The sequence below is a fragment of the Solea senegalensis genome, linkage group LG19, assembly GCF_019176455.1.
Source record: "Solea senegalensis isolate Sse05_10M linkage group LG19, IFAPA_SoseM_1, whole genome shotgun sequence".
Taxonomy (NCBI): Eukaryota; Metazoa; Chordata; class Actinopteri; order Pleuronectiformes; family Soleidae; genus Solea; species Solea senegalensis.
In genome coordinates this window covers 11554986-11567305 of record NC_058038.1, presented here as the reverse complement: position 1 = coordinate 11567305, position 12320 = coordinate 11554986, and the positions used below count along the sequence as shown (strand labels likewise).

General features: G+C 42.7%; 1 protein-coding gene across 2 annotated transcripts in view; it reads left to right on the top strand.

The window, feature by feature from the left end:
• LOC122785033 (mitochondrial import inner membrane translocase subunit tim16-like) overlaps positions 1-12320 on the top strand; it is a 103246-nt gene that overhangs the window by 39348 nt on the left and 51578 nt on the right. The window lies entirely within an intron of this gene.

Below are 12320 nucleotides of genomic sequence, written 5' to 3'. Positions count from 1 at the left end.
ACTTTCCGTCCATTATAAAAAAAAGAGCAGTAGACTTACACTTGCAGCTGCAGATACTGCATTTCTCCAACATCTGGAAAAATATATTTTTTCCCCTTTAATAAAAATGCACTGGCAATAACGTTTGGGAACTTTGCCCTAACCAAAGCCTTCAAACTAGTTTGAGCTGTCTCAAGTCCATTTCAGCACTTTCCTCCCCGTAGCTGAGCACTTGATGGAGACGTGATGAAGACTGGGTTTGCAGAGGCTGCAGGGCTGAAGTTAAATAAACAGGCTTTAATTCACAACACTTGGATGCAGCACTAGCAGATGAATAAATAGTAATGGTGCAAAAAGGATAGGCAGGTTCGGGATTTTCCAAACTAACAGTAGCTTGTGTAAAAATACACCCCTATAACTGTTCTATAACTATCCACTTTTTGTTCTTCCAATCATTTTTATATTCATTTTGTTTTTGCTTTGTATATTTCTGTTCTTAAATTCCCTCCACAACTGTCTTTCAGCCCGTGTTTGTTTTATTGGACTCATGGTTGTCCCTTTCATGAGGTTTAGAATCCGTAGTGTAGCAAGAGCTCCCGTTTTTTAAATAATGCCATGCTTCTGCACGCCAGTCACCTCTTGGATGCCGGCCACCTCGCTCTGCTGTGGTACAAAGAATGATTTGAGCTATGGAGAGAAGTGTGTTTCCCATTAGTAGTTGGTTTCCTCTGCCTTGCACCCCGCCCACTGCTGCCCTGCAGCCTGGCCCCACTGCTGCCTCTGGGACTGCTGCAGATTGGCACCCTGTCACTGCACACCTCATAGACTTACAAAGAATTACAAATGTACAAAGGGAGCAATATAGACTGTTACTGATGCACAGAGACAAGAAGCAGTTGTCCATGTAGCGGCAGAGACAGATAGACACCCTAATTTACACAGTACGAGATCAAATTTGTGCTAATTGTAGCCTGCAATGATTTGTCAACATAAAATGCCCTCTTCTTTATTGTGGTTAAAGCATTTTTATTGCTTTGCCTCCGTGCCCCTGCACATTTGATTTTAGATACTGACATGCATATTCAAGGTAACACCAACTTGAACTTGAAAGACTTAGAGGCCACCACGAACTGCCAGAGACGGTTTCAATGCAACGTTGAATGGATAAGAACAATCTGATGAAATCTAAATGTCATAATTTTCTTTTGCTTTAGAATCGTTGTTCTTCTGAAAGATAATTCACCATCGATCCTGTCTGGTGAATGCAGACTGATTTTCTGATATGAGTAAAATATGTGTTTCTGTACAGTTCCACTACTGCTGTGACCAGAAGAAACCAAAGCAAAACATGGCATCTATTATGTCTTACAGATGAGGTGGTATTGTTGGCTCGTGGGGGCCTTCTGTTACTCTGGTACAGGTTAAGTATTGTCTCATCTATCTGGAACACTCATTTCCATAATAGTTCCCATCCTTGGCGCTTACCACACTGTACATTTAATGTTGTCGCGGACTCTCTGATGACATGTTGGCGTTTTCCTGTCTTGACGATGGTTCAAGAGGTTATCCTTATGTTACTGTCTTCTATGGTTTGCCAGACTCTTTGTAATCCTTAAGTACCAACTCAGCTATCCACTCTAACCAAGTTTTGAGCCTGAGTCAATGCTGATGCAGAATATTTCACATGCAGCCATAAAAACACATTGACAAATGACACAGTCAGAATGCTCACAGCCAACCATGATTGCCAGTAGTATAAGCAAAACCAATCAAGTGATATCTTAGCCAGTGACTTTTCCCTTGTGTAAATTGCCTGTCTAATATCTGCAGAGTACTCATGGACATCTGGAACTGTAGGAAACTGTAGCTGGTCTGACTTTTTAAATTGAGCTTGAATGAGCAGACTTTTCCTATCGTTTAACCAAGAAAGCAGGCAAGGTGGGATGTCTGCTCATTGTATTCTCATTTTATGATCGTGTTTCCATAATGGAAAGCAGTGGTCCCGGGCCCATCTTTGGCAGGCTTACTGTCTGAAAAAGGAAAACTTGAGGAAAAAAAAGAAGGAAATTCTTTATTAAAGAGGCTCGTTTGTCAGTGGCAGGTGGGGATACAGGCTTTTCGCTGATGTCACTTTCAATGCGGGTCCTATTTGTCTGCCCACACTGTGGAAACATGTCAGTGTCAGTGAGGCAGGAATAATATGCCACGGTTAGTTTAATCGGAAAAGTGCTGAGGCACGCTGCCGCTGCTGCTGCTGCTGCTTATCATCTGCTGATGTTTGTGTATGCGTGTACTTTTGGTACTTGACTGGTAGTGACTCACTGTTTATATTGTGTTGCACCAGACAACAGAGGGGAAAAGAGCAAGGAGGGGACCGAGCAGCATCACTGTAGGATTTCGAATTTCACTCATCTCTAAGGAAATGTTATGACAACAAAAGCTGCTCTGCACCTGCAAGTCCTTGCTGCTTTTCCATCAAGGGTTGCATGTGTGTGAGTCAGTGCAAGTGCGCTTCACATAAGCAGATTAAAAAAAAAAATGTCATCAAAATGTAATTGGGTGGAGAGTTGAGGAGGTGGTGGACGAGCAGGGAATTATTCCCTCATTGTGCAAAACAAGTTAGAGTGGGAGAGGGAAAGAGAAAGGTGGAGGACCCTCAGGGGGAACTCCAGTTGGTCTTTAGTCTGTGTTCTCTCAGAGAAACCTCTGTGAACGTACCTTCTCTAACATCAACTGAAGGTCCCCGGTATGAGGCCGGCTAACATTATTTCAGCAAGGTCAATTAGTCAGCCAGCTATTGTATGGACTCTTTGTGGGGCAGATGACTGAGTTTGGGACAAGTGGGAGGCAGAGTTTTTTTGCAAAGGTCGGTGCATGAAAGCCCTCTTTTGTGCCTTTGCCATCTTTTGTCCTCAGGCAAAAAAAAAGATGATTGAGAAGCATTTTAATCCGCCATTTGAAGGTGCAGTAGCACCTATCAAAATGCAGTGTTTGGCAAAAAAATTGTTGCTGCAAACACATTTGATGGTTGAGAAGGGGTTCCTGTCTGGTTCTGGGCCTCCTGTCCTGGTCCATTATTCAGTGAACTGTGTGTTGGGGGACTAAAAATAAAGTGTGTACGGACACTACTTAAGTATAATATGCGATTCCTTAGAAGACATTTGGATATTCCCTGCCCCTTACGCACACACACACAAAAATCATCATTATTCTTTATTAGACCTTCTATTATTCACGCTAGCACTTATTGTGCTGCCTTTTCTGCCACTTCACTCAAGTGGAGCTAACGGCTAATCTAACAGGAAAGTCCACAGACTTGTTCCTTATCTACGGTGGAGAACCTGACGTACTGTTCTTTCACATGCCACTTTTCAGATGCTTTGGTGTCACAGGAAAATTCAAGGTTACAAATGATCGCCATTGTCTCGGGGTTATTTCTTCAGGCGTGTGATGTTGACGCCAAACAAGTTTTTAGTTTTTAGTTTAAACCCTCCCCCAATTAAATTTACATTACATTGGCTCAAATTGAGATTTCACTTTGAGAACACTCACTAGTTCAGGTGGCACAGGTGGCCTTCACACAGCAGCCCAACCGTGAGCTGCATTCCTCCCCGCAGTCACATTTGCATACATGCATGTGGCTTCTCATATGCCATACTGACACACACACACACACACACGCACACATGCCTGGACGCATCTGCCATTTCTTTTCCTTTTTCAGCACACTCAGACCATCACCAAACAGTATTCATCATCACTCAGCAGTGTTAGACAGGTGGAGTGACATCGACTTAATCATCCGTGTCTTTGCACAGCCATGCGTTCAAGTGTGGCATAGTTGATACTTTAAGAAGATAACATTCTAAATCTAAAACACAGTATGCATTCTACTTTTTCTTTCTTTGTCTCGGCAAACTGCAGCAACTAAATTGTTGCTCTTGACAAATCAGTGAATGTGACCTTCGCAGCAAAAGCACCGCTCATCCAAAAAGCTTCTCCAGCTCTGAGGAAGTCTCTTGGATGACGGCGAAACATGTTCAACTTTACTGAAGCAAGTCCTGTTACAGCTTAATCCTGAAGATGACTATGGGCTGGAAGAATGAGAACCTTCACAGTCGGTGGCTTTACATTTCACTGCAGTTTAAATGAGTTTTTGCTGTCATGGTCACGCTCGCTGATTGGTCAGGAACAGCAGGTTTGCCACTGCAAAATGGACATTGTAAAGCTGCTATGCCTTCCCAGTGTTGCACCTACATGTTTACTATCTCCTGCTGTTTTTCCCTTTCCGCTGTGTTTTGCTTTATACGAGCTGTGTAGACGTGGTGCTTGGAGAGAGAGTGAAAGAGCAACTGCCTCACAAAGCACCTTAGACAAACATGTTTGACTAAAGGACCGGTGTGGAGAAAGAGAGAGGCCCCCTTTGGAGGGAAATACTTGTTCTTTGGAGGCCAAAGCAGACAAAACTGCAGAGCTGCTGGGCCTTTCACTATGACCTGCCTGGGTGGTGTGCAAGGAAGACAGACCTTTCATCAGCACTGGACTGAAAACAACACTGGCATGATTGATGATTGAGGATAGAAATTTATATACACGTGTGCCGATGAGGTGCCCGGTATTATTCTTAACTGTTCCCCTCACATCCTGGCCATCATGGTCCATCCACGGTCCACTGCTGCTGTGAAGCCGAGGGGGGACTCACAGCTGTGAGCTGGCAGGATGTGCACCTTTCCACACTTAGCTACAAGCTAACTACTGTGCAAACTAACACAGAGGCATAAGCACGCAGCAAATTCGGTCAACTGTGTGATTCTTTTTATGTTTTTCTTTTACTCTAAACTGAGTTAGGATTAACTAACTCTTAATCTAACCTCGTTCAACTAGTTGGCCTTCAGAAATGATCCTCTGTTGCTTAGTTCATTGTTGGGAGACATCATGTTCCTATTAAAAGCAGCATTTGTCCTCATTCTGTGATAATGTCACTAGCTTTTCCTTTTTAGTTTCACACATTGTTCTTTGACTTTCTAACTTTTGTTTTTCTATCGATTGATGAAACAAGCACAAAGTCTTTTACTGTGCTGCAAATTCTGCCTCATCCTGTGCTGCTGTGCAAATGTCTCATGGGATATTTTGCAGCCACACAGGCATAGTCTTGCTCTTTGTAAAGCCGTCTTTGCTCCACTTGGACCCTGCTTTACTCACTTACCCACGTTTACAGGCGCTGCTAGTCTTTAGGTGAAGGAGTTCAAATCCTCCCTACTTTCTCAACTCAACAATTAATGTGCTCTTAAGTCTCAAAATCATTGAATGTAATTTTTGCATTACTGAAGTAAGAATTAAAAAAACAAAATGCATCCTGTGCTGTTACACTTAATCTCCTCTCTTCTCATCTCCTGTCATGTGTCTTGAAAATGCTGTAATGGGGATACAACAGGAAGGGATCACCCATGCTTGGCAACCACATCCTGCAGACATATTGTCTTGGAATAGCACAAACATGCTCAAGCATCTCCTTCCCCTAAAGTCCGCTATGATGACTGGACTAAGTCCCATGAAAATGTGAGCAGGATGGGATGCTTGGGGAGACGAAGAAAGACAGACCAACTGACAACGATGGGGACAGAAGGATAGAGAGACAGACAGAAAGAGAAATGGGGGGGAGACATGTTGGCTGCTAGGATAGAGTTGGCACTGCACGCTTTGCTCCTGACCTTTAGTGGGTTTGTGTAAATTACATCTCTTATGATGGAAAATATGTGGTGGTTGAACTGTAAAGACCCCCATTTTCTCTTCATTTCAGTTTTTGCCATCATGCTCCATCCATCATTTAGACCCTGTCCACACACCCCACCTTTAAAATCTTGCTCAGTCCCTTCACGACTTCCTCCTTATTTTGTTATCAGTATTTATGTCTTTGTTTAATTAAGCTGTGTATTGTTTTGGTCACACCATAATAACAGCCCTTATTTCATCCATATTACCTCGTCCTTCTACTTCTCAACACTCTACTTTTATGTATTTTTTTTTATCAACCCCCCCTCCTTCTCCCCACTCCCTTCATTTCACTGTTTCTCCACAGTTATGCTATTTTCTGCTGTGCCTGGAGGATACATTTAGCTTGTGGTCACTTGGGAAGTGTTGGCTACATTAGTGGGGGGGTCTGGTGGATGGCTACCTTCTCATAGCCACACTGGGCTCCATGCAGGCTGATGCAGACTTTCCACTGGGGTGAACCCATCGACATGGGGTGCCCACCAGGGTGCACGGCCTCTGTGTCCACACCCCCAGGCCTCAGTGTCCGCACCCCCAGGCCACAGCCCGGGCTGGCAGGCACCCACACCGGCACGTGGCGTCAGTCTGCCCAACGAGTGGCCCTGTGTGTTTGTCTTGTGTGGTGGCTAGTTTCTCACTGTGCTGTAATGATTGTAGCACCACCCAGCCCGCCACACCACCCTCTGTCCAAGAAAAGGTCTCTGTGACCCTGGCCAAGCCTGGGACAGTTGTGGGCTGCAAGTGGCCTCTGGCATCTGTCACTGCAACTGGACTGGACTGGATCAGAGGTCAGCGGTGGCTGTGGGAGAACATACAGTGAGAGATCTTAGGCCATACTTAAAGCATGGTTTTGTGTGTTTTCGCTCTTGAAATACAACATTTGTATTCTTAAAATGACTTGCCGTCATTTGCCAAAATACTGCACATCTTTAGGCCGACTTGCTTTGCTGAGCATGAAAACCAGCCTGCGCAGACAGACCATCAGTACTTTACCTATCAGTATTTTACCTAGTAAAGAGTAGTATACCGGACTGTCATTTACAATAGTGAAATTACATTACAATTACTAAGCAAAGTAAAGCTGAGTTACCGTGCACAACAATTCCTAACTTTTGAAATGTGAGATGACAGCCTTTGCATTTTTTAAACGAGATAAATTTTTATTGTCTTTTATTTTTGCTTGATCCAAGCATGATTTGTTCTTGCCTCGCAAATATTACCAGGTTTGTGCGAATATGTTTCTGTTCCGCCACAACTGGTTGGGCTATGCTAACCAGCTCCCGTCATAACCCCAACAACACCCACAGAAAATCATCCTTATCCTGCTCTGCTACTCATTCGGCAGCTCACTGCTAATCAGCACACAGACACTTGTGACTGTCCAGACCCTCCCTGTGGACAGGATTAGCAGATCAGCACTTTGTGTGTTTGAGTCTAATGACTCAGTCCCAAACACATACCCCTCCCTCTCAGTGTTATTAACTGCGAGGAACAAACAGGTGTTTGTGGGCCGGATGTTGATGGTCCATTCCTGGAGGGTTAGAGTTCACATACAAGGGTCAAAGGTTGGGTGGCCTCAGCCCTGTGCCAGCAGGATGTTTGAGATGGAATTAGTGTGACTGATGTGGATTACTAAAGCCAGGCTTTGTGCTGGAACATATGCACAGTTTCATTGAACTTTTTTGTTGTTGTTGTAATTTATGAAAAGTCTTCATGAAGACACACATAAGCCTTACAGTATTTCCACCAAGCGGTACAGTGCACTTTAGCATGCCACGGTGAGATTTGGAATGGTACAAAGTAATCTGGCTTGTGTCAGGGCTGCAACGATGCATCATCAACCTGTTTAATTAAAACATCTGGCAAACCTCATTCAATAACTGCAAGATATTGAGTATTCCAGGCACTGGGCCTACTGGAAAAAAGGGCATTTATATCAAATTGACCATGTCACTGCATGTTATAACGCTTATTGCCAATCAGCTAACTGCAATGTGTTTAGTCCTACTCTTTATGAGTCCAACCACTGTGCTTGGTACCTCAAAAGAAGGGGTTGGGAAATGCAAATAACTGCGTAACATACACACATGTAGGGAGGGGTTCCTATCCTTCAAGAGATGTATGTAAATAATGTCTACTGTGAAGGCTGCATGAGCAACCTACTATGATGTAAGGATTACCGGAACACTATCAAGTACCTGTCACCACCCTCCACTCCCCACATTTGTAAGCACACACAAGTTTCTCCACAGGTGTGCGAGTGATTCAGATCAAGTGCATTTCACTAATGCAGAATCGCAAGGCGTTCCTTTTTGCATCGGCGTGCTTCAGATTCTAGTGGGACCTTTTTTTTTTCCTTCTTCTTTTTCTTCTTCTTCTTTACTTACCCGTACGCATAATATGCCCACCCACGTTACAGCACAGCTGGGCTCAGTTTGAGCTTTCACAGGAGCTCCAGCCACAAACAATGTGGAATTTACAGATGTGTATACACAGAACAGTCCTGATGCAAGGAGATTTTGAAAGTTAGCGCAGGATGTGTACACAGCATCGTCTGATGAATGTCTGCTGTTGTCTCAAAGAGAATGCATCAGACGCCTGACCCAGGGCTGTAGCTGTTGTGCTGCCCTGAAGTTATGTCAGGCAGTTAACACTGCCATCACCTGTTTTTAAGTAGGTTTTGCTCTCAGTTTGGGAAAATATGACACAAGTAAGAATAATATAAAGGTATTTTTGGTTTCCCGTCATGAAAAAAGCTCTCATTTCAAGATCAATTTCAATAGATTGCCTTTTATGACTACTGTTAGAATATTTCAATCACAATCCAGAAACTGTCGCTTCCACATTTCCACACTTTTATAGTGTTTTGGCCATTTTCAAGTTTCTAAGATTTAACTGCAGTGGGTACAATTTTACAACAGTAGGCAGCTGCTGCACTTAAATTCATATATACAGGAAATAATGCTTAATAATACTCGATGGCATGCCCAGACTGAACAGCTGCTCACTTGAACTGAACTCTTACTAAATGACTTCACCAGTTTATTACACACAGCCATAGATCCCTTACTTTAACCTCGTTTAAAGTGACAGTCTTGGTTTCTTCTTGCAACATAAGCAGAACAGTGCCCTTCACTTTTTCCTTCATTCATTGGTGAATTAATGAGTGTTTAAACACTATTTTGTGTGTTTTGGGATTAAAAGAAAAATCAAAAAATTATGAGAGGATGATTTTAGGTGACAGCTCTTCAGGTCTTGTCTTGTTTTCCTCTTGTTCTCCCAGAGATGATGAACGTGTTGAGGTTTTGGATTTGTCACTATAAAGAAATTGCACAAAGCTAGTCACTAGTGTGGCAAGGCAACTTTAACTGGTGCTGACAATACATATTTACACTTGGCTCTGGTGTTTCTAGCTACTGCCCCCATGAACAAACTGCTCAGACCTTCATCACCTCTCATCGCAGCTGTTTTCTGTCAAAGGTCATTCGAGGGAAGCAGCCTTTGCTCGGGGCTTACTTTCTGACATCCAGACTTCTCTGCACTTGTTCCAGTGAGGCCTGTTTACGCCACAATTCAGGGCCTTAATCACTGACTTGAGAAGTTTAATGTTTCTCATCAATGAATTGTAACTTTCCATCCAAATAGTAATTTGCTATGAAGCTATTTCTCTTCTGATTCAGAAAAGGCCAAATAAAATGCGAGAGAGTAATAAACATGTGCTTATTCTGGAATAGATGGCTCTGATTAGTTTAAACGATAGCTGTATGCCTAAGCTAACAGTGTTATCTGCCAGTCGTATTGAGTTTTTGACTCCTCTGGCATGTGTGATTATGTTTTCTTTTTTTTTTTACTCAGATTTGAGTATTTCACCCCCATCTGCACTTCTTCTTCACCCTCAGCAACCTCCTCGCTGTCCATTATGTCCTCATCTCTTCTTCATTAATACCATATTACTCATTCGCTTGTTCTTTTTCTAGTAAATAAAATTCCCCCACCCTCTTTCCCCTCCATTCCTTTGAAATGAGAAGCACACTTGGGTTGCTTTCCAGTGGTGACAGGCGGTTCTGTTTAGGTGCTCTTTAATTCCAATGCTGTTGGAGGCATGCTCACGCACGGGCACATGCACACACCCACAGAGCACACCCACCTCCACCCTTAGTACCTCTCCTCAGTACACTTCCAAAGACGGTTAAACCTTTATAGTGCATGTGGCCATGCTTGGACTGAACCATTAATAGCATCCCTCCTCCTCCTCCTCCTCCTCCTTCCTCCAGTTTTATATCATTGCTCCACCTCTTTAATTCCATCTAATTCTTTCCATGCTTCCAATCTGATATTGCAGCAGTGGTTGGATCATCTCCCTCCACATTTTGTTTCCATATTAATGGTTGTTTGATTCAGAACACCTTGATTCTTAACACCCTTTTCTGTTTTAAAACAAAAGCAGCAATCTCAGGCGTTTTAGGCACTAAGTCCAGTTTTGTACTGTGTACTGGTCCATTGACATAATGTAGGGGTCTACCAGAATGGGTTTGTATGCTACATCGTCCAAAATATTATTTATGTCATAGTGTATATTGTGACAGTGCTTATTTTAATTCTTTAAATCTATTAAATCTACTTGGAAGGAGTACCGGAATTGCTACGTCCCTTACCGAAAGGCTTGCTAATCAGCTGTAAACACCGCTGTAGCCAATGTAACAATAGCTTAAGTTCTGCCGTACCAGTTGGAGCCAAACATTTTAGTGCCTTAGAAGTTTTTTGGACAAAGTTTTTACTGTACACGTCGGCCTTTGCAACCTTACAAATTTGAGCAGCTACAGAAATGGAAAAACCTCAAAACACCACGTGGGCACCGGAGCTATAAACTGAGCTATCCATCTACATCTTATACATTATAGACTAAACTAAGTTCTTCAGATGTGATGATTTACTTTTGCTTTAAGATGAAAAATACATTTTAAGATGCTGTTGAATTTATACTGACAACTATAGAGTTATATAGAGTCTTAGCACATATCCATAGCATAGGTAAGGGAATTACAGGTTAACATACGGTATACTTTGCAACCCAAATAAACTCCTCGTATACATTACTTGCCTGCCAGTCTGTGCTGTTGTACACACACACACACTCACACTCACACTCCCACTGGTCAATAAACCCATTTAATCCCATCCCAGGAGGTTTTTAACCATGTGTTTAATCAGCATTCATTCCTGGGTCAAATGACGCTGCAGTGCATGCAGGTCTTTATCAGCTTTAGCTCTTAACCGTCTGGGAACGCAAGACTTTATTTGTTTGCCACCGATGACCCATTTCATGTGCAATGCTACGATGTGCATTCACTTTCTATCCATTAGCATGTTTTTTTAAAACTTGGACAGTGCTTACTTTCAATGATTTAATCCGCTGGATCATCTAAATGATCAATTTAAAGAACGATTTAAGTAAATAAGGCAAAGTTTTTTCCACCCCCATTAAACTCATTTTGTTTGACACAGGTGAAAACCTCCACAGCGCAGACAACCACTGGCACTTTATGTATTTGCTTATTGCCTTTTTTTTTTTTAGCAGCTTCACCTGGGTTTAAAAATCCCAGGAATACCAGCTAAATTTTTTCGCGAAAGACAGAAAAGAAGGGAAATACTTAGTGGCATACTTAGTATAGAACTGAACACCTGGACATGGGAAATCAAGTTGCCATTTGTTTTTATTTGTAATAAGCCACCAAACTGCACATGAAATGACTTGCATGTGTCTGCTAACGTGTTGCCAAGAACCAACCAAAGTCAAAATCTTCTGTTTCTCGTTTCTTTCTCCCTTCTCATCTTTCCCCTCGTTGTGTTTCTTCGGTCGAGCAGCATCTGGGCCATCTACTGGCATAGACAGGCAGCTGTATGACACGAGACAGGCTGGTGGCACAACACCCCCCATCTGCTTTTTGGAAGATTTTAAGGGAGGGAAAGTGGATGATGTGAGCCAGGAGGATTGTGGTGAGCAGTGCAAGGAAGTGAACAGAGGCCAAAAAGTGAAGCCAGAAAACCTGGTTCCAAAGTGGTGGTGTGTTTTCTCTACAAAGCCCTTCTTTTCCTTCTCTGCTACGTTACTCTCTATTGCTAAAATTAGTATTACTAATTAGTAGTATTTGTATGTGCTTTCTGATTAACGCGTGTGTAGCAGACAACACAAAAAGCAGGTAAAGCTCAAGAATAATGAAATATTATAGGAGTAAAACAGTTTCATGATACAGTCAGGGTCACCTGCACTTTTTATACTATAAAGCTAGACTTTTTTGGAAGTTAATTTCGTGCCCTCAAGTGCTGACTGTGAGCTGAGGTTGGCGAGATGGTTTGAGGTTACTGGAAGGTCAGCTGTGCTGTGTGGGCTGTAGAGCTATTTGGAAGGTGGAAAACAGAGGAACAGGAGGAAAGAGGGAGAAAGAGAGAGGGAATGATTTTAGTAAAAGATTGAGATGCTTCAACACATTGTCCTCAGCCTTCTCGCAACCCTGAATTTGGAAACATTTTAGAAACATTAAAACAACAAAGAGAGAAACCAAGAAACC